The 20,927-nt window shown below is 36.6% G+C and overlaps 1 protein-coding gene and 1 pseudogene across 2 annotated transcripts in view; both read right to left on the reverse strand.

Moving 5' to 3' along the window:
- Positions 1–20,927, reverse strand: part of LOC105474765 (olfactory receptor 2L8) — a 240,005-nt gene that overhangs the window by 99,919 nt on the left and 119,159 nt on the right. The gene's annotated exons all lie outside the window — the stretch shown is intronic.
- LOC139357161 (olfactory receptor 2L3-like) lies at positions 1,624–19,669 on the reverse strand (annotated as a pseudogene).

The raw sequence follows: 20,927 nt of genomic DNA on the forward strand, positions 1-20,927 counted from the left end.
TTTGCTGTGATTCATTGAATGTGTCAGAAGCAAAACTGTGTCTGTTCTGAGCCTAGGCTTTGAGTGGCTATACACTAACAATAAACAATCTGTAAAAGAGATCGTGATTTTATTTACAATAGTATCAAAAAAATGAAACACTTAGGAATAAACATAACCAAGAAGGTAAAAGGCTTATACACTGAAAAATGACAAAATGTTGATTATAGCAATTAAAGAAGACACAAATAAATGTAAATATATCCTGTATGTATAGATTGGAAGGCTTAACACTGTTAAGATGTCAATAATATCCAAAGTTACTTAAAGATTCAATGGAATCTCTATGAAAATTCTCATGATAAATCTTTTTTTCAAACAGAGAAAAACCCATGCTAAAATTTATATGGAATTACGAGGGACATTGATTAGTCAAACAGTCTTGAATACATTATTGTTTTTAAGAACAAAAATGAAAGACTGATACTTTCTGATTTTAAAACTTACCAAAAGCCTCCAGATTTGTTCTTTTTGCTTAGTCTTGCTTTGGCTATGCAGACCTTTTTTTGGTTCCATATGAATTTTGTAATTGTTTTTTCTACTTCTGTGAAGAATGATGGTGGCATTTTGATGGGAATTGCATTGAATTTGTAGATTGCTTGTGGCAGTATGGTCATTTTCACAATATTGATTCTGCCTATCCATGAGCATGGTATGTATTTTCATTTGTTTGTGTCATCTATGATTTCTTTCAGAAGTGTTTTGTAGTTTTCCTTGTAGAGGTCTTTCACTTCCTTGGTTAGGTGTATTCCTAAGTATTTTATTTTACTTTATTTTATTTTATTTTTATTTTTGCAGCTATTGTAAAAGGGGCTAAGCTCTTGATTTGATTCTTAGCTGGGTCGCTGCTGGTATGTAGGAGAACTACTGTTTTGTATACACTAGTTTTGTATGAGGAAACATTGGTAAATTCTTTTATCAGTTCTAGGAGCTTTCTGGAAGAGTCTTTAGGGTTTTCTAGGTAAACAATCATATCATCAGCAAACAGTGAGAATCTGAATTCCTCTTTACTGATTTGGATGTCCTTTATTTCTTTCACTTGTCTGATAGCTCTGGCTAGGACTTCCAGTACTATGTTGAAGAGGAGTGGTGAGAGTGAACATCCTTGCTTGTTCCAGTTCCAAAAGCTACAATAATTTTATAAAAAGTATGGCACTGGTATAAAGCCAGACATGTATACCAATATAAGAAAACAGAAGTCAGGTGCCGTGGCTCACACCTGTTATCCTAGTACTTTGGGAGGCTGAGGCACACAGATTGCTTGAGATCACAACATTGAGACCATACAGGGTAACATGGTAAAATCCTGTCTCTACAAAAAATACAAAAATTAGCCAGGGGTGGTGGCTCACTCCAGTAGTCCCAGCTACTTGGGGGCTGAGGTGGGAGGTTTGCTTGAGCCGGGGAGGCAGAGGTTGCAGTGAGCCCAGTTCTCACTGGCACATTCCATTGTGGGTGAAAGAGTGAGACCCTATCTAAAAAAGAAGATGAAGACAAAGACTAAGGAGGAGGAGGAGGAGGAGGAGGAGGAGGAGGAGGAGGAGATAGAGTCAAGAAATAGACTCATATACGCAGCAATTTTTTTTTTTTTTTTGTCAAGGGAACCAGGTTTACTCAATGGCAAAGGGATAGTCTTTTCAATAAACAGTGTCTGAAAAACCGTATATCTGCAGTCAAAATATTGAAATTGGATGCTAACTTTAAACCACACAAAAAATTAAGTCAAGATAAATTAAAGACCTAAGTGTAAGAGCTAAAATCATAAAAGTATAGTCAGTGGCAATGTGAAATTGTACAGCCTCTATGGAAAATGATCGAAGTTCCTCAATTTATGATGGGATTTCCTCCTGAAAAATCCATTATGAGTTTAAAATATTGTAAGTATCATACATTTACTATCTTGAAAAAGTCATCCCAATGTTAAAATATTGCAACTCAAATCATTGTAATTCCAGATGCTCCTTTACTTACAATAGAATTATGTTTCTATAAATGCACAGTAACGTCAAAAAGTCATCAAATTATTGTGTTTCTGGACCATCTGTATAGTAATTTCTTCAAAAACTAAACAGAATTGGTATATGCTCCAGCAATTCCACTTCTGAATGTGGACCCAAAGAAATAAGACACTCAAAAAAGATACTGACATGCCCACATTCATAGCAGTATTATTCACAATACCCAAAAGGCAGAACAACTTAAATGTTCATCCACAGAAAAATCAATAAAAAATGTAGTAAGTACATATTCAGTTTTAAAAGTGAATGAAGTTTTGACACATGCTACAACATAGATAAATCTTGAATACATTATGCTCAGTGAAATAAATCATGAACAGGCAAATATTGTATGAATTCACCTATATTAAGTACCCAGTGTAGTCAAATTCATAGAGACAGAAAGAATGCTGGACACCAGAGGATAGGGGAAGGGAGACAAGGAGAATAATTGTGTAGGGAACAAAATTCTAGTTGGAGACAATGAAACTGTTCTGGAGATCCATGGTGGGGATGGTTGCACAACATAAATGTACTTAGTGCCACAGAACTCCACAATTGAAATTGTTAAAATGGTGCAGTTTACCTTAAGTATATTTACCCTAATACAAACATTAAAATGTACTGAAATTATTGCATATTTGGATTTCCAAATACATTTTAAGAAAATTCTGGCAAGTTCCTCAGCCTCTACAGAGCAAATTATTTTCAATTATTTTATGACCTCTGGTAATTTGTGAAGGACAATTCAGAAGAGCAAATTATTTTCATATATGTCATTTGGAAACAGTACAAGATCAGCATTAATTCTGATGCAATAGTATGTAATTTATATTAGTAGTTTAGTTATTGGCAAGTAGAATATGTACTATTTGAAATTACTAACATAATTAACATTTCGAATATTTCCATCATTTATATTTTATATAGGGCAGTCTATGATAAACTTTCCATGAGACAGTTATAGCGCTAATTTTAAAAAGAGAAAATGTAACATAGGACAGAATCCTAAATGGCACGTGAAATCTCATATTTATTGCCTTGTTGTAACTGACTACCTCATTTTTAAAAAGAAAAATAATGACTTATTTTCTCCTCCTCCCCCAACCTCCTACTTAACTGTTTAGGAATGCAAATATATCCTTTACTGTCTCCACCAGACACGTTCTACAAGGCAAGTTTATATGACTTTGTGTTTACTTAGAAGTTCTAGAGATGGAACCTTGAAGCAAATCAGGCACCCACGGAACTCCCTCCCACTAGGAGATTGCCTCAATTTACAACCCAGCTCTGCCTGTGATGGTGCCAGCCAGACCACCGGATAGAAAAGACATCAGAAGAAAACCCCTGGACCCCCATCTCCTCACCCCCTGCATGCCATTCATGCCAAGACCCCTTTAAAAGACCCTACCTACTGCCCTGAAAGGGGAAGCATTTCCCATTAAGACAGAAGCCTCTCCTTCCTCTCAGCTAAGTTTAGAAGAAAAAGTCACTTTCTTTCTACCAGACTTTGTTCTCGTTAATTGGACTTTGCAAGTGGTGAGTGGCAGTGACGTTACAATCTCTCTTGAACACCAATGTAGTGTCTCTTTGATTATTCATGTTCCAGGGTTCTAATTCTGTCATATAACATTGTTTATATAAAATTAGAGCTCTGTCTGTAATGAGGAAGCAGTCTCAGCCGTTATATATCTGTCTAAGTAATGTGAAGAGGACATTTTTTTCTTAGATAAAAATAAATCCAAATGGGTTACTTTTGTCCCTTAGTTTTTTATCCACCAAAATAGCTATAAGTATTTTAAGCCCATTTTAAAACATTTACACTTGCTTTTATTTTTCTAATTCTCATAAAATGTATACATCTAGGCATCAGCATTAATGATGTTATACACTGGAGTAAAAAGCGAACACAAAATATTCCAATGATGGTTTCACAGTGAGTAGGAAAACCAAACCTTCAACCTGGGCATCATCTGGAATGAAAGGAAGGATAACGGCATGAACTTTTATTGACTGTCTCCACACACTGGCACTTACAATATGTCAGGATTTGTTCTATAATTCCATTAGATTTAATCCTAATAACAAGCTCTTCACATGGACATCACCACTGACATTTTATAGATGATGAAATTGAGATTCAGAGATTTTAAGTGAACTTATCCAGATTATACATAAACACACATACATATATGCATATATATATACACACAAACACATACATATGAGTTGATATACATATATACATATTTATGCAAACATAAGTAAATACACGTTATATATAAACAAACATTTACATAAACTTTTTAAAATGTGTGGTCTATTTTATCCTTCAAATATTTTTAGGCAGTAAGTCTGAAATAAGACTGGCTCACTTTTTAATTACCCAAAACAAAAATATAAGAGGTTAAATTTATTAAAATAAAAAAATCATTATAGATGGTAAATAACTGCAAAATAATAAACATTTTTAAATCACAAATGAGATTATTTTAATGATTAAAATTTAATCATTTCAACTTCTTCTGTTTCCTCGTATCACCTGGTTTCACTGGACTTTCACTTGATCCAGCAACAACCACCCATACCTTTATAGAAAAATGGTTTCTCAGAAACTCTAAAAGAAATGCAATTTCTATCTTGTTCCCAATATAAAGGTTTCCCTACTGGAAGAATTCACTTACTAAAAAATACACATATATTTCATAAATCAATTTGAGGATGAACATATTCAGCATAATAATTAAAATTCTCCAAATGGTGCCCAAGTTTCAAATGAATTACATATTACCATCTTTTAAAGTCAGAATGCATCACTGCATTGCAGAGATCTCTTTTTTCCATCCTTCAATTTAGAGTTGAAAATGAGATAATAAAAATAACCTAATTGTAGTGATTCATATATTCACAGAAGACAAAGATTTTTCAACTATATTCTCATTATCAGAAGGAAGAATAACTGAATCACAAGGATTTGAAGGTTATTCATGGCTGTGCAACGACCTAGTGACAGAGTTGGGAACCAAGGAGGATGGTGCTCTTGAGTCTAAATACTGAAGTTTTCCACTAAGGCACCGATTTGTGAAACCTACACTGTCCTCAGTTTTGATCAAAACTATTTTCGAAGAAAAATTATTATCACAAAATAAGGCTGCTCTACTTAAAATTGTTATTATGAGCGGTCTGTGACATAGTGAACGTGTATTACTTGACTGGGGGTATCATTGAAGAGAAGCTGTGAGTTTCAGCATCTTCATCATTATCATTGCCCTCATCATCAGCATAATCACTATCACATTCACACATTGTTATCCACTATGACTGTAGAATAATATAGCCTTCACATTGTTTCCACATACTATGCTCATTGGCTTCTCACAAAAACTCTGCATTGCTGTTAAAGCAGATATTTCTATTATTTCGCTGGAAGTTTACATTGTGCCCTGAAGAAAAAATAAACACAATATAAAAATTAAAAGCACAACGCACTACAGTTTTGCACAAATTGGGTGTAAACACAAAATATGGATAACCACATCCCAGCTACTAATCATATGGTTACCTGCATTATTTATTTCCAGAAAAGGGTCCTTTGTTTAAAAATATATATACTATTGCTTTACAGGTGGTAATTTTAACCATTCTCATTTTGCCTTTACCTTAATGTCATTTTAACATTTTTATGCAAAAACAACACTAGTACTTTCCAGGTATTTTACTAGAAAGACTGGATTATTATATGTGGATTCATTAATTTCACTTGAGCCCATAAAAGCATGTTCTAATATAATTTAGCCCCATCTCTTCCATGACCGTCATTTAGCTTCCCATTCAGAAAACACATTTATGAATTAGCAGCAAAATCGCTGTTGGTTATCTGTATTCTATACTCCAAGATTTCTGCAGAATTTTGTTAACAGAAATTACAGCCACTAGTGCTCAATCTTACAATTCTATTTCTGAAACAGTTCTCTTAAGCAGTTGCCAGAGTCCCTTCTTCCCTGTGACCAATAAAAATTTAAAAATACAAATATAATTAGTACCTTTTATTATCTCCTCAATTTCAAACACGCACTGCCTCGGTTAGCTGTAAGCAGTCATACAGTAATCATGTGAACAAAGTCATTTTTCTGAGCAAGATTTCTGAATGCTTTTTAAAGAAAGGTATGTATTCATTTCCATCCCTACACTTGAGATTTTAGAGACCTTCATGGTGATTCAGTAGCAACCATGACTCTAGTGTTTCTTTACCGGAAGAACAAGTTTAATGACGGTTTTGCTAGGATTCACTGGGGAATGTCCACTGAGAGTTTGGACATTCTAGGCTGAGTCACTAATAACATAGGATGGCCTTAGTCCAAAGTTTAGAAATGAGTTCTGATAATGTATTTAGATGTTTCAAGTCACGTCAAAGGTAAACTCAGTGGGAAAATAAACAATTATGTTTATTCAGGTTTTACTAATGCATTCGTGTCTCTAATACTTTATGAAATCCTACATTTTATATGTTGTTATTCACTGCATTCATACCAATGATGTGTCTGTATATATTAATTTCTTTCCCAATTTAGTTTATATTGGCAATAAGTTTTAGAACATAAAAGTGGAACTATGTTAATTTACTTAAAACACATAAGTAGATGGTATTAAAATATCACATATTGGAGTTATCTTTAACATATTTTAAGTATATGTTTATATTGTTTCTTTTCTTCTGGAAATGCCCATTAAATTTTAAAACAATTTTGTGTTATTAAAATTGATGATAAAAATCATGTAACTACTAACTGTGGTATAATATTATCTAGGGTATATTTAGTAATTAAATTTTTATGCCAAACAGTACCTTAAATGTACTCAAATTTTCCACAGTTTCCAATAAATTAATTACGCCTCCCATCTTAAAAAAGTAACATTAGTCCATTTTATATATTTGGAACTTTATAAATGTTTTTAAGAAATGTTTATTTATTTAGTTGATACACTGTTATTATGTGAATTTATGGGTTACAATTTGATGTTTTTATACAAGCATATGTTATATAATGGTCTAATCAGGGTAGGTAGCAAAGATAATTTCCTGAAAATCAAACACAGATGTTTCAATATTCTTACATTTGAAAATCTAAAGAATTTCTTCACCTTTTAAACCCTGCCTTTGAACATAATAGTAGATGCCACATCTAGGAGTCATTTCCAAGATGGCCGAATAGGAACAACACCGGTCTACATCTCCCAGAGAGACCAGCAGAGAAGACGGGTGATTTCTGGATTTCCAACTGAGGTACCTGATTCATCTTATTGGGACAGGTTGGACAGTGGGTGCAGCCCACAGAGGGCAAGCTGAAGACATATGCACATGTATGTTTATTGCAGCACTATTCACAGTAGCAAAGACTTTGAACCAACCCAAATGTCCATCAATAATAGACTAGATAAAGAAAATGTGGCACATATACACCATGGAATACTACACCGCTATAAAAAAGGGTGAGTTCATGTCCTTTGCAGGGACATGGATGAAGCTGGAAACCATCATTCTCAGTAAAATATCACAAGGACAGAAAACCAAATGCCACATATTCTCACTCATAAGTGGGAGTTGAACAATGAGAACACATGAACACAGGGAGGGGAACATCACACACCAGGGCCTTTTGGGGGCTGGGGTTTGAGGGAGGGATAGTGTTAGGAGAAATACCTAATGCAAATGCCAAGTTGATGGGTGCAGCAAACCAACATGGCACATGTATAACGATGTAACAAACCTGCACATTGCGCACATGTACCCTAGAACTTAAAGTATAATAATAAAAAATCTAGATGCCACATCTACTGTACATTGCACACTGTTTTTATATCTTCTTTAGTAGACAAAACACATTTGTGCTGAATAAGGAGGGAAGAATCCTTATTTGATGTGGGAAAAGGTGATTTGAGAGTATTTCTGTATGAAATAAAGACTTTATAGGTCATGACTCAAGACTACCCACTGGGATCCTGTAAACAAGTATGGGGGATATGAGACAGAAACTAACCTGGACTTGGGCATACGAAACAAAGGGAGCCTGCAGTCTGGATCTCAGGACAGAATCATCTTCAGGGGACCACCAAGACTGGCAGGGTACCCAGGAGAGTAGACAGGTCCAAGTGGCCTGTATCAGAGAAGCACTGTGGCAGTCCCTTACAGCTCCTACCCAACATGAGGAAGCCCAGAAGAGAAGGGGATCCTGAAATACCCCTGCTCTCCCTGAGAATGTTCTGGAAGTAGGAATTGAGTATTTCACACTTCCTCAGTAGAAACCACTAAAGCAAGCATAGAGTAGCCACAACTTGGTTTATACTGAAGGAAGAAATGAGAGCAAGGAACGTAAATAAAAGCGACCTGTTTATTTTATATTTTTAAATGTCTGTGTTCAGTCCATTTGAATTATTCATTAAACAACATAGTTCTTTAAATGCATAATTACATTTACTTAAAAAGAAGCCCAAATACAAATGTCCCAAAGATCCAAGATTCAAGTGTTAACCATTTATGCCAAATCTTTTGTTAAAGACGAGGGCAGGGTGACACAGGCCTGTAATTCCACCTATGGGGAGACGGAGGGAGGAGGATTGTTACACGCCCACAGGGTTCAATTGCCCATTGAGTGGTAGCCAACCAAAATAGTGGGAGTTGTAGCAGAGAAAGAGTTAAATAATCATAGGTCAGCTGAAGTGTGTCTGGATTTTGTTCCTTCTGGTGGGTTCCTGGTCTCACTGACTTCAAGAATGAACCCACAGACCCTCGCATGATTGTTACAGCTCTTAAAGGTGGTGCGGACCCAAAGACTGAGCAGCAGCAAGATTTATTGTGAAGAGGTAAAGAACAAAGCTTCCACAGCCTGGAAGGGAACCTGAGCTGGGGTTGCCACTGCTGGCTGGGGTGGCCAGCTTTTATTCCCTTATTTGTTCCTGCCCATGTCCTGCAGTTCAGTCCATTTTACAGAGTTCTGATAGGTCCATTTTACAGAATGCTGATTGGTGCACTTACAATCTTCTAGCTAGGCACGGAGCAATGATTGGTGCATTTTTACAGAGAGCTGATTGGTACATTTACAATCTTCTTGTAAGACAGAAAACTTCTCTAAGTCCCCACCCGACCCAGGAAGTCCAGCTGGCTTCATCTCTCAGAAGAAGAGAAAGAAGCCTCAAATCAGCCTTCTGGAGAGACTTGGAGATGACATTTTTAAGGAGTCTGGTTGGGTGATGAGCTGAAGTGTGGGGACTGCTGATTGGTCCAGAAGTGTGTGGTGGAGTCACTAGACAGTAAGATGAAGACGCTGCATCCTGCACTGAGTCAGTTTCTCAGACAAGCTCTGCAGACCCCCTGCGTCAGTGGATCCACTAGAATTCAGGATCCGGAAATCATTTTAAATAGATAACCTGAGGTTTCCTAAAATTAAAGATGAAATCTAAAGAAACAATTAAGGGTAGTTAGGCCCCTGTGACAGGGGCTACGTGATTTTTAAGCAGTAAGCAGCCATATGGAAGCGGGCTATCAGGCAAGCTGGTTTATGCTTAGTGTATGCTTCTACTAAAAAATTATGCTTTTGGTTAAAAACCCAGCAATTCAGTTTTATTCACTTTATGAGAATAGTTTTAGCATGACTTGCACCGAGGTGTTTGAGACCAGCCTAGGCAACACAGTAACACAGAATCTAAAAATAATAATAATAATAATTTACAGGAATCATTCCCATGACTATCGCCTAGAAATGGATGGATTTCTCCTCTTTATAAGCAGATATATATGTAGTAAAATATGTTTCATTAATGAATCAAGAGATTTAATATAGAAAATATTTCCTTTTTCCACAAATTATGCTCTAGACTGTAAGAATTCACACCGAGACACAAAACTTTTTTCCTATAGACATTTTGCTGGCTGACTCTAATTATTATGTGAAAACGCAATGGGCTAAGATTACGTAAACACGATTTGAGGTGTGAATAATAATTTGAAGGTAGAACAGGTACTCAAGAGCAACATCTGGGCATTTGAAGAGGAAACGAGCAAGCCGCTGATGGTTAAAAGATAATAGTCTGTGGAGCCATAGAGAAAAGAGATTATTACAATCCATCGTGATGACACATGTTATTACTAGAAATAGTAGGATGTATGAGAGTAGAATATAAAGTTGAACAAGCACATTCAACATGCTTCCTTATGTAGATGATACCTGATGTTTACCTTGAGAAAAGGGAGAAATGGGGATTCATGCAGTGAAAGAAACTTGGGAGGATACAGAACAATGCATTAAAGGTAAAACCAATTGTATCCTTCATGTAATGAAGGACTGACTTTTCAAAACTTGTTCAGAAAACTACATTCAATTTAAGATGAAGAGAACATGAAGTTCCAGGTACAGTGTGATCCTGCCAATGTAGGAGTGAATTAGCCAGTGGAGAGAATCACATACCACGCCAAGGAAAGTGACATCATCAAAATATATTTTAATTAGATTAGGAACATTTCAAGCCAGTCTGTATTGATTGATTATTGATTTCATTAAAGATGTGCCACATAATATTTTATTTTACTAAAAATGTACAACAGGATGTTTGACATCCATCTACATGTTGAAATGATTACTACACTTAAGTTTTACAGCACTTTCCATAGTTATGATCTTTATAAAGAGGACTTAAAACCCACTCTTGGCAAATTTTCAATATATAATACAGTATAACTTTTACGGAAATAATGTTGATGCTTTTAGGCACATGCCTAAGCAGGCATAAAAATAGTGGAGCAGAGAAGCTGACCCCAACCCAAGCTGTATAGACGTGTTGATATATGAGAAAAATAAGTAGAAATAAAATTGACCAGGCAGAATGTCTTGTATGAGAATACCAGTGGCAATGAAGGAGGCAGAAATTGAGTGTGTTGTGATGTGACTGGGGAGTGGTTCAAATAATCTACTCGACACTCACTAGACTGTAACTTCTATAGAATCTGTTGTAAAGAAACTTTTGTTTTTCTAAAGACAAATTGGCTTATCCCCCAAAATAATTATTTATCCTGAGGTAAATTTATCAATAAATCATTACTTTAGGAAAAAGAAGAAGCTATACCCACCATTTGAGAGAAAATACAATACTATCTTATATTCAATTAGATTCAGTCATCTTAAATAATTTATTATTCTTTCATCTTAATAATAATGAGAGATGAATGACATATAACTATTATGCAGAATGCTATGATTAGTTTGGACATTTATTATTTTAATTTTAATGAAACCCTACTGCCCACAATTTAGTGGAAAATAAATGATCTATATTTTGATAAAAAGAAACAAAAACAAAACAACATGGATGTCTTAGAATATGCAATTAAATTGTCAAGACTAAATTTTAAAAAACTTTCTAGAGTAATTTTTGTTCCACACTCCTGGCATGGAATATTATCCATAACTGCTGTACACTGCTAAGTTGACGTGAAGTTAGTGCTTGGACTCTAAGGCAGAAAGTATGTCTACATTTTCACAGGGAAGATTGTCTGACTCACTCGTGTCAGGGCCCCCATCACCTCCTTGTTTCTCAGGCTGTATATGATGGCATTGAGCATTGAGGTGAGGATGGTGTAGAAGACAGCCAGAACCTTGTCCTCTGTTGGAGATTGCAGGTATCTCGAATATAGAGAGGTATAAGCAAAGTTTGCATAGTAGAAAATTACTACAGTGAGGTGGGTACTACAGGTCAAATAGGCCTTCTTCCTCCCTTCTGCAGATTTCATGTGGTAGACAGTAAGGAGAACCTGGCCATAGGAACCTGCAATATCAATAAAAGTAAACACGAGAAAGAGGATTGTGCTCAAAAACACTGCGCACTGATAGACCCAGGTGTCCAAGAAGGCCAGAGTCACCATGGCTGGGACATCACAGCCCTTGCTGAGCAACAGGGATATGGGGCATATATGAAATGTGAGCAAAAGTGTCAATAGAGCCCATTATCCAAGATCCTATTATCATCACCACATACTCTTTTGCTCATATGTATGGGATAGTGGAGAGGAAAGCAAACGGCCACATAATGATCACAGGCCATTGATGTCAGGAGCAGCACTTCTGCACCTGCTAAAGCCACAAAGAAGAAACTCTGAATCCCACACCCAGTGAAGGAAATAGACTTGTTTCCAAACAGAAAATCAGAAAACATCTGGGGGCAATAGTGGAGATGTAATTTAGGTCAATGAGGTAGAGCTGACCAAGTAAGAAATACATGGGCATGTGGAGATGAGTGTCCAAGAAGATGAGAAAGATTATGGACTGATTGCCAATTAGAGCCAATAACAAAATGAGAATGAGGATGAAGAGGAAAAGGCCAATTCTGGATGGTGGGAAGATTCCCAGTAAGATGAAATCAGTTGATGTTTGATTGTATTTTTCCATGGGGCATTCATACAATCCTTCCTGCAGGGCGGCAGAAGGATAAGTGAATTAGTTCCCCCCATCCACAGGGGATGCATTCCAAGACCCCCAGGGGATGCCTGAAACTGAGGATAATACTGAGTCTCATATACACTATTTACACGATTTCTTTGGATCCGTATATACTTACGATAACATTCAGTTTATAAGTTAGGCAAGCAAGAGATCAACAAAAATAATAATAAAATAGAACAATTATAAAAATACACCATAGTAAATAAACATTATGTAAATGTGGTCCCTTTTTTCTCTCTCACAAAATAACTTTATATTTTTATATACTTTAAGTTCTGGGATACATGTGCTGAATGTGCAGGTTTACTACATAGGTATACATGTACCATGGTGGTTTGCTGCATCCATCAACCCATCATCTAGGTTTTAAGTCCCGCATGCATTAGGTATTTGTCCTAATGCTTTACCTCCTCTTGGCCCCCATTTCCCAAAAGGCTCTGGTGTGTGATGTTCTCCTCCCTGTGTCCACGTGTTCTCACTGTTCAACTCCCACTTATGAGTGAGAATATGCGGTGCTTAGTTTTCTGTCCCTGTGTTAGTTGGCTAGAGAATGATGGTTTCCAGCTTCATCCGTGTCCCTGCAAAGGAGATGAACTCACTCTTTTTCATGGATGCAGAGTATTCGATGATGTCTATGTGCCACATTTTCTTTATCCAGTCTATCATTGATGGGCATTTGTGTTCCTACTTCTCCACTTACTCACCAGCATCTGTTGTTTCCCGACTTTTTAATGATCACCATTCTCACTGGCATGAGATGATATCTTATTGTGGTTTTGACTGACATTTCTCTAATGACTAGTGATGATAAGCTTTTTTTCAAATGTTTGTTGGCCACATAAATATCTTCTTTTGAGAAGTGTCTGTTCAAACACTTCATCCACCTTTTGATGAGGTTGTTTGCTTCTCTCTTGTAAATTCGTTTAAGTTCTTTGCAGATTCTGGACATTAGATCTTTGTCAGATGGATACATTGCAAAAAATTTCTCCCATTCTCTTGGTTGTGTGTTCACTCTGATGATAGTTTCTTTTTCTGTGCAGAAGTTCTTTAGTTTAATTAGATCCCATTTGTCTATTTAGGCTTTTGTTGCCATTGTTTTTGGAGTTTTAGTCATGAAGTCTTTGCCCATTCGTATGTCCTAAATGGTATTGCCTACGTTTTCTTCTAGGGTTTTAACGGTTTTAGGTCTTACATTTAAGCCTTTAATCCATCTTGAGATAATTTTTGTATGAAGTGTAAGGAATGAGTCCAGTTTCAGTTTTCTCCATACAGCTAGCCAGTTTTCCCAGCACCATTTATTAAGTAGTGAATCATTCTCCCATTGCTTGCTCTTGTAAGGTTTGTCAAAGATCAGATGGTTGTAGATGCGTGGTGTTACTCTGAGGCCTCTGGTCTGTTCTATTGGTCCATATATCCGTTTTGGCACCAGTACCATGCTGTTTTGGGTACTGTAGACTTTCAGTATAGTTTGAATTCAGGTAGCTTGATGCTTCCAGCTTTTTTCTTTTTGCTTAGGGTTGTCTTGACTATACAGGCTCTTTTTTGGTTCTATATGAAATTTAAAGTAGTTTTATCTAATTCTGTAAAGAAAGTCAATGGTAGCTTCATGGGAATAGCATTGAATCTATAAATTACTTTGAGCAGTATGGCCATTTTTATGATATTGCTTCTTCGTATCCATGAGCATGGAATTTTTTTCTATTTGTTTGGGTCCTGTCTTATTTAAGTGAGTGGTGGTTTGTAGTTCTCCTTTAACAGGCCCTGCACATTGCTTGTGAGTTGTATTCCTAGGTACTTTATTTTCTCTGTAGCAATTGTGAACGGGAGTTCACTCATGATTTGGCTGTTTGTCTATTATTGATGTATAAGAATGCTAGTGATTTTTGCACATTGATTTTGTATCCTGAGACATTGTTGAAGTTGCTTATCAGCTTAAGGAGTTTTTGGGTGGACATGATGGGGATTTCTAAGTATACAATTATGTCATCTGCAAACAGGGCAATTGGACTTCCTCCCTTCCTATTTGAATATCCCTTATTTCTTTCTCTTGCCTAATTGCCGTGGTCAGAACTTCCAATACTAGTTGCTTGAGAGTGGTGAGAGAGGGCATTTTTTGTCTTGTGACGGTTTTCAAAGGGAATGCTTCCAGATTTTGCCCATTCAGTGTGACATTGTGTATGTGTTTGTCATAAATAGCTTTTATTAATTTGAGATATATTCCATCAACACCTAATTTATTGAGTGTTTTTAGCATGAAGGGGTGTTGAATTTTATTGAAAGCCTTTCCTGCATCTATTGACATAATCATGTGGTTTTTGTCATTGGTTCTGTTTATTTGATGGATTGCATTTATTTATTTGCATAGGTTGAACCAACCATGCATACCAGGGATGAAGCCAACTTGATCGTGATGGATAAGCTTTTTGATGTGCTGCTGGATTCAGTTTTCCAGTATTTTATTGAGGATTTTCGCATCGATGTTCATTAGGGATATTGGCCTGAAATTTTATTTTTTTCTTGTGTCTCTGCCAAGTTTTGGAATCAGGATGATGCTTGCCTCATAAAATGAGTTAAGGAGGAGTTCCTCTTTTTCTATTGTTTGGAATCATTTCAGAATGAATGGTACCAACTCCTCTTTGTACCTCTGGTTCAATTTGGCTGTGAATCTGTCTGGTCCTGGGTTTGTTTTTGTTTTTGTTTTGTGTGTGTGTTGCGGGGGGCAGGCTATTAATTACTGCCTCAATTTCAGAACTTGTTATTGGTCTATTCAGGGATTCAACTTCTTCCTGGTTTAGTCTTGGGAGAGTGTATGTGCCCAGGAATTTATCCATTTCTTCCAGGTTTTCTAGTTTATTTGCATAGAGATATGTATAGTATTCTCTGATGCTAGTTTGTATTTCTGTGGGATCAGTGGTGATATCACCTTTATCATTTTTTATTGTGTCTATTTGATTCTTCTCTCTTTTCTTCTTTATTTGTCTGCTAGTTGTCTATTTTGTTAATCTTTTCAAAAAACCAGCTCCTGGATTCACTGATTTTTTTAAGGGTTTTTCATGTCTCTGTCTCCTTCAGTTAAACTCTGATCTTGGTTATTTCTTGTCTTCTGCTATCATTTGAATTTGTTTGCTCTTGCTTCTCTATTTCTTTTAATTGTGATGTTAGTGTCGATTTTAGATTTTCCCCCTTTCTAATGTGGGCATTTAGCGCCATAAATTTTCCTCTAAACACCACTTTAGCTGTGTCCCAGAGATTCTGGTATGTTATGTCTTTGTTCTCACCAGTTTCAAATAACTTACTTATTTAAGCCTTAATTTCGTTATTTACCCAGTATTCATTCAGGAGCAGGTTGTTCAGTTTCCATGTAGTTGTACAGTTTTGAGTGAGTCTCTTAATCCTGAGTTCTAATTTGATTGCACTGTGGTCTCAAAGGCTGTTTGTTATTATTTCTGTCCTTTTGAATTTGCTAAGGAGTGTTTGACTTCCAATTATGTGGTTGATTTTAGAATAAGTGTTATGTGGTGCTGAAAAGAATATATATTCTGTTGATTTGGCGTGGAGAGTTCTATAGATGTCTATTCGGTCTGCTTGGTCTAGAGCTGAGTTCCAGTTCTGAATATCCTTGTAAATTTTCTGTCTCATTGAGCTGTGTAATATTGACAGTGGGGTGTTAAAATCTCCCACTATTATAGCTTGGAAGTTTAAGTCTAGTCATGTGCAGAAAACTGAAACTGGACCCCTTTCTTACACCTTATACAAGAAGTTATACTCTTTTTACTTTATCTAGATGAGGGTTAAACCAATTCACTTAATGTGTCTGAAAGAGAATATGGAAGTAGAATATTGATGAAATTACCCTATCATCAAATTATGTCAATGTTTATGGGAACAAAACAGGTTTAAATTATAACAAATTGGCTGAGTTCTGTTAGATACCTGAGAGCACAACCTGCAGGCTCAGGATAAATGCCTCAACCAGCCTTTCTTCCACAATCCCTAGGTGCTGCCACTTCCAAAGTACTGCAGGGACCTGCCAACCTGGATCTCAATGGCTGGTGCTCCCTAATAGTGTCTGCTCTACATTCTTCTTCTCCTTATTTGAAGAAAAGATTAAGACTAAAAAAAGACAAAGTAAAAAAACAGTCTCCAGGTATGTGAAACTACTGTATCACAGTTAATTTTTGGATTTAAATTTTTATCTTTGGAGATTACATGAGTGTATATTTACAAATAAGTTGATATAGAAATAAATATATGCTTATATTTGTTTCCTTGGTAAAATCAACAGTTCCTTTAAAGATGCCAAATTTCTTGCCTGAAAATTATTATATCTATATAATCATTTCTCAGTAAACGACTGAAGGACATGCCATCCCCCAAACACAAAATTGGAATATTGATTACTTCGAGTTAAATACATAGGAACAATGGTTGTTTCAGAAAGGGTCAGCTGCCCTGTCTCCTACTGCATGCACGAAGCCATAAAGATTCCTCGGTGATAAAATAGCTCTTACACCAGAGCCTGGGATCTGGGTCTGCTGTGGATTTGGATGAATATAGTTACATGAGTAACTCTCCTACAAGTTTTACATCCCTTTGTATATCTCCTAGTGACTCACCTAGAAATTTATGTGTTTCTTTATAATATGCTTTGCTGGTTGGAATATAGTGAAGATTAATTGTAGAGTAAAAATTAAAAATCTTTATAAAATCAGGTTGACAATACAGGATGAAAACTGTAGAGTTAGCCTTGTCCCTTGGTACCATTGATATATGATCCAAGTTGCATTCTAAGAAGTAACCCAAAAGAAAGGCGGGAACCTAAGGTTCTTCGTAATGCATAACAAGAAAAACTATTACAAAACTATTACATTGTTGCCATGGAATACAATATGAAAGTAAGGGTGATCTCAGAGACCATGTTAATTGACAGGCAAATGTCATGTTTTACAAATTTTATAAAATGTATATGAGAGACAATAAAATGGATGTTATTAAATTATTAGGGAAGATCCAGATACTTTGTTTACAAAATGCTATTGTGAGGAAATCCTTAAAATTATGGAAATAATTTTGGAAATTAAAAAAAAAAGTCCTCCCCGACAACAAAGGTTTTCTTAATTCTGGCAGATTATTACAATGCTATAGAACATGACCAAAACATAAGCATTCAGTAACTGACTGAAGTATAGCTCTGCATAGGAGCTGGCCGGGCAGTGAAAAACCTGGTGGAATTACCCCAAAAGCTTCAGAGAACACCATCCCATGTTGTATGCACTCAGTCTCAGAGTCTTAGCACTAACCTGCAACAGGAGCAGCCGCCATGTAGAAAGTTCCTAGTATTCCATGGCTCTGGCCCCCTGGATCACCAAGTAGATCTCAGTGGTGCATTTCCTGCTGGTATAAAATGCAAGGCACCTGAATAAAGTCCTTATCTTCAGGCTCTGAAAATGCCAGTTGGATCACATTTAGGAGAAAAAAGATTACCACATACTTTCTACATTTCATGCAGATTATTTTCAAATCTGGAGATATTTAATCCCGGCAGGAAATGGCCTGTTTTGCTAATATACTGCTAACATCAGGATATGACTAATTTGAAAGTGAGGTCTGCATTAAACTATTGTTAAATGAGATAGCATTTGTAAAGTAATTATCTCCTTCCTGGGAAAGCATCCAATCCTGCTAGCCTACACTTTGTTAACAGCCAATGCATCAAGAAAGAGCTGGTAATTACATAGGGGAAAGTGTGTTATAAAAATGCCTTGTTCCATGAGGACTTTATAGCTGAAACACCAAAAGCAATGGCAACAAAAGCCAAAAATGACAAATAGAATCTAATTAAACTAAAGAGTTTCTGCATGGCAAAAGAAAATACCATCAGAGTGAACAGTCAACCTACAGAATGGGAGAAAAGTTTTGAAATCTACCCATCTGACAAAGGGCTAATATCCAGAATCTACAAAGAACTTAAACAAATTTACAAGAAAAAAAACAAACAACCACATCAAAGTGGGCAAGGGATATGAACAGACACTTCTCAAAAGAAGACATTTATGCAGCCAACGGACATAAGAAAAAATGCTCATCATCACTGGCCATCAGGGAAATGCAAATCAAAACCACAATGAGATACCATCTCATGCTACTTAGTATGGCGATCATTAAAAAGTCAGGAAGCAACAGATGTTGGAGAGGATGTGGAGAAATAGGAACACTTTTACACTGTTGGTGGGACTGTGAACTAGTTCAACCATTGTGGAAGACAGTGTGGTGATTCCTCAAGGATCTAGAACTAGAAATACCATTTGACCCAGCGATCCCATTACTGTGTATGTACCCAAAGGATTATAAATCATGCTACTATAAATACGTATGCACACATATGTTTACTGCAGCACCATTCAAAATAGCAAATACTTGGAACCAATCCAAATGTCCATCAGTGATAGACTGGATTAAGAAAATGTGGCACATATACACCATGGAAAACTTTGCGGCCATAAAAAAGGATGAGTTCATGTCCTTTGCAGGGACAGGAATGGGGCTGGAAACCATCATTCTCAGCAAACTATCACAAGGATGGAAAATCAAACACCACATGTTCTCACTCATAGGTGGGAATTGAACAATGAGAACACTTGGACACAGGGCGGGGAACATCACACACCTGGGCCTGTTGGGGGGTGGGGGACTGGGGGAGGGATAGCACTAGGATAAATACCTAATGTAAATCACGAGTTGATGGGTGCAGCGAATCAACATGGTACATGTATACATATGTAACAAAGCTGCACATTGTGCACATGTACTCTAGAACTTAAAGTATACTAAAAAATAAATTTAAAAAATGTCTTGTCCCAAAAGGTATTCTTCCAAAAAGAGGATGGCTCCGTTGAACTCTTCTAATCTTAAAACTTGTTAGTTTTATGTTTTAGGGTAAATTACATAAACTCTCTGACATTCAGTTTAATTATCTATAAAAGTGGAGTCATATTCTCTTTTTATATTTTAAAGTTTATGATTATTTATAATTATCATGATTATTCATGGTTTACTTTATGTGATGTATAAAAAGCAGCACATACATGCGTTTTACATACAAACAAATGTTTGTTCCTCTTTCTCCTTTCTACTGTCTGTAACAGAAAGTCTTGATTTCTGATATGACACACAGTAATGAGAAGAGATTTAAAAAGAGGAAGCAGAAGGAGAGGGGAAGGAGGAGGAGGAGGAAGGAGGAGGGGGAAGGAGGAGGAGGGGGAAGGAGGAGGAGAAGGAAGAAGAAGAAAAGAAGAAGAAGAAGAGGGAGGAAGAGGAGGAAAGAAGAAGGAGGAGGAGGAGAAGGAGAAAGAAGAAGAAGGAAGAAGGCAGAAGATGAAGGAGGAGGAGAAGGAGAAAGAAGACAAAGGAATAAGAGGAGGAAGAAAAAGAAGAAGGAGGAAGAGGAAAGAAGGAGAAGGAGAAGGAGAAAGAAGAAGGAAGGAAGAAGAAGAAGAAGGAGGAGGAGGAGGAAAGAAAAAGAGAGAAAGAAAGAGAGAGAGAAGAAAGAAAAAGAAAGAAAGAAAGAAAAAGAAATCAAAGGAAGAGGAGAAGAAGGAGTAGGAGGAGATGGAGGAAATGGAGGAGGAGGAGGAGGAGAAGAAGAAGGAAGAAGGAGGAGGAGGAGGAGGAGAAGGAGGAGGAGGAGGAAAGAAGAAGGAGGAGGAAAGGAGAAGGAGGAGGAATTCTTTTCTGACAACCAAGGTTTTCTTAAGTCTGGCAGATTATTACCATATTAAAAAAAATACCATATAAAAAAAAAGTAAGCATTCAGGAATTGATTGAAGTATAGTTCTGTATATGAACTGTATGAAAGCTGATCATAGGAACTGGATTACTCTTGCCATACCCAACTAACACGGAGTTAACAAACCAGGAGTACAAAGCACTCAGGGTACAAAATATTCCCAGAGAATGTAATTCTCTGCAACTCCGACTGCTGAAACTGCTATTGTAACTAGAAGCCAGATCTATCTACAGCTTCTGAGATAACTTGCTGTGATTTTAGGGATAATTTTGCCCACCACAGTTGTTCACCAGTCAGAGCTGGCTAGCTCCCCAAACTCTTACTAGTGCCAATAAACTTTTTTCAAAGAGTAATATGTAAAATTTCTTCTTTTTCATAAAACGTCTAACCTCTTGGTCCTTTGGGCATACTGATGACCACCGGTCTGCTCCAAATTGTAATTATTTTTTTATTATTATATCTCAAGTTCTAGGGTACATGTGCACAACGTGCAGGTTTGTTACATATGTATACACGTGCCATGTTGGTGTGCTGCACCCATTAACTCGTCATTTACATTAGGCATATCTCCTAATGCTACCCATCCCCTCTCACCCCACCCCATGACAGGCCCCA

This window comes from Macaca nemestrina, chromosome 1 (assembly GCF_043159975.1).
Source record: "Macaca nemestrina isolate mMacNem1 chromosome 1, mMacNem.hap1, whole genome shotgun sequence".
Taxonomy (NCBI): domain Eukaryota; kingdom Metazoa; phylum Chordata; class Mammalia; order Primates; family Cercopithecidae; genus Macaca; species Macaca nemestrina.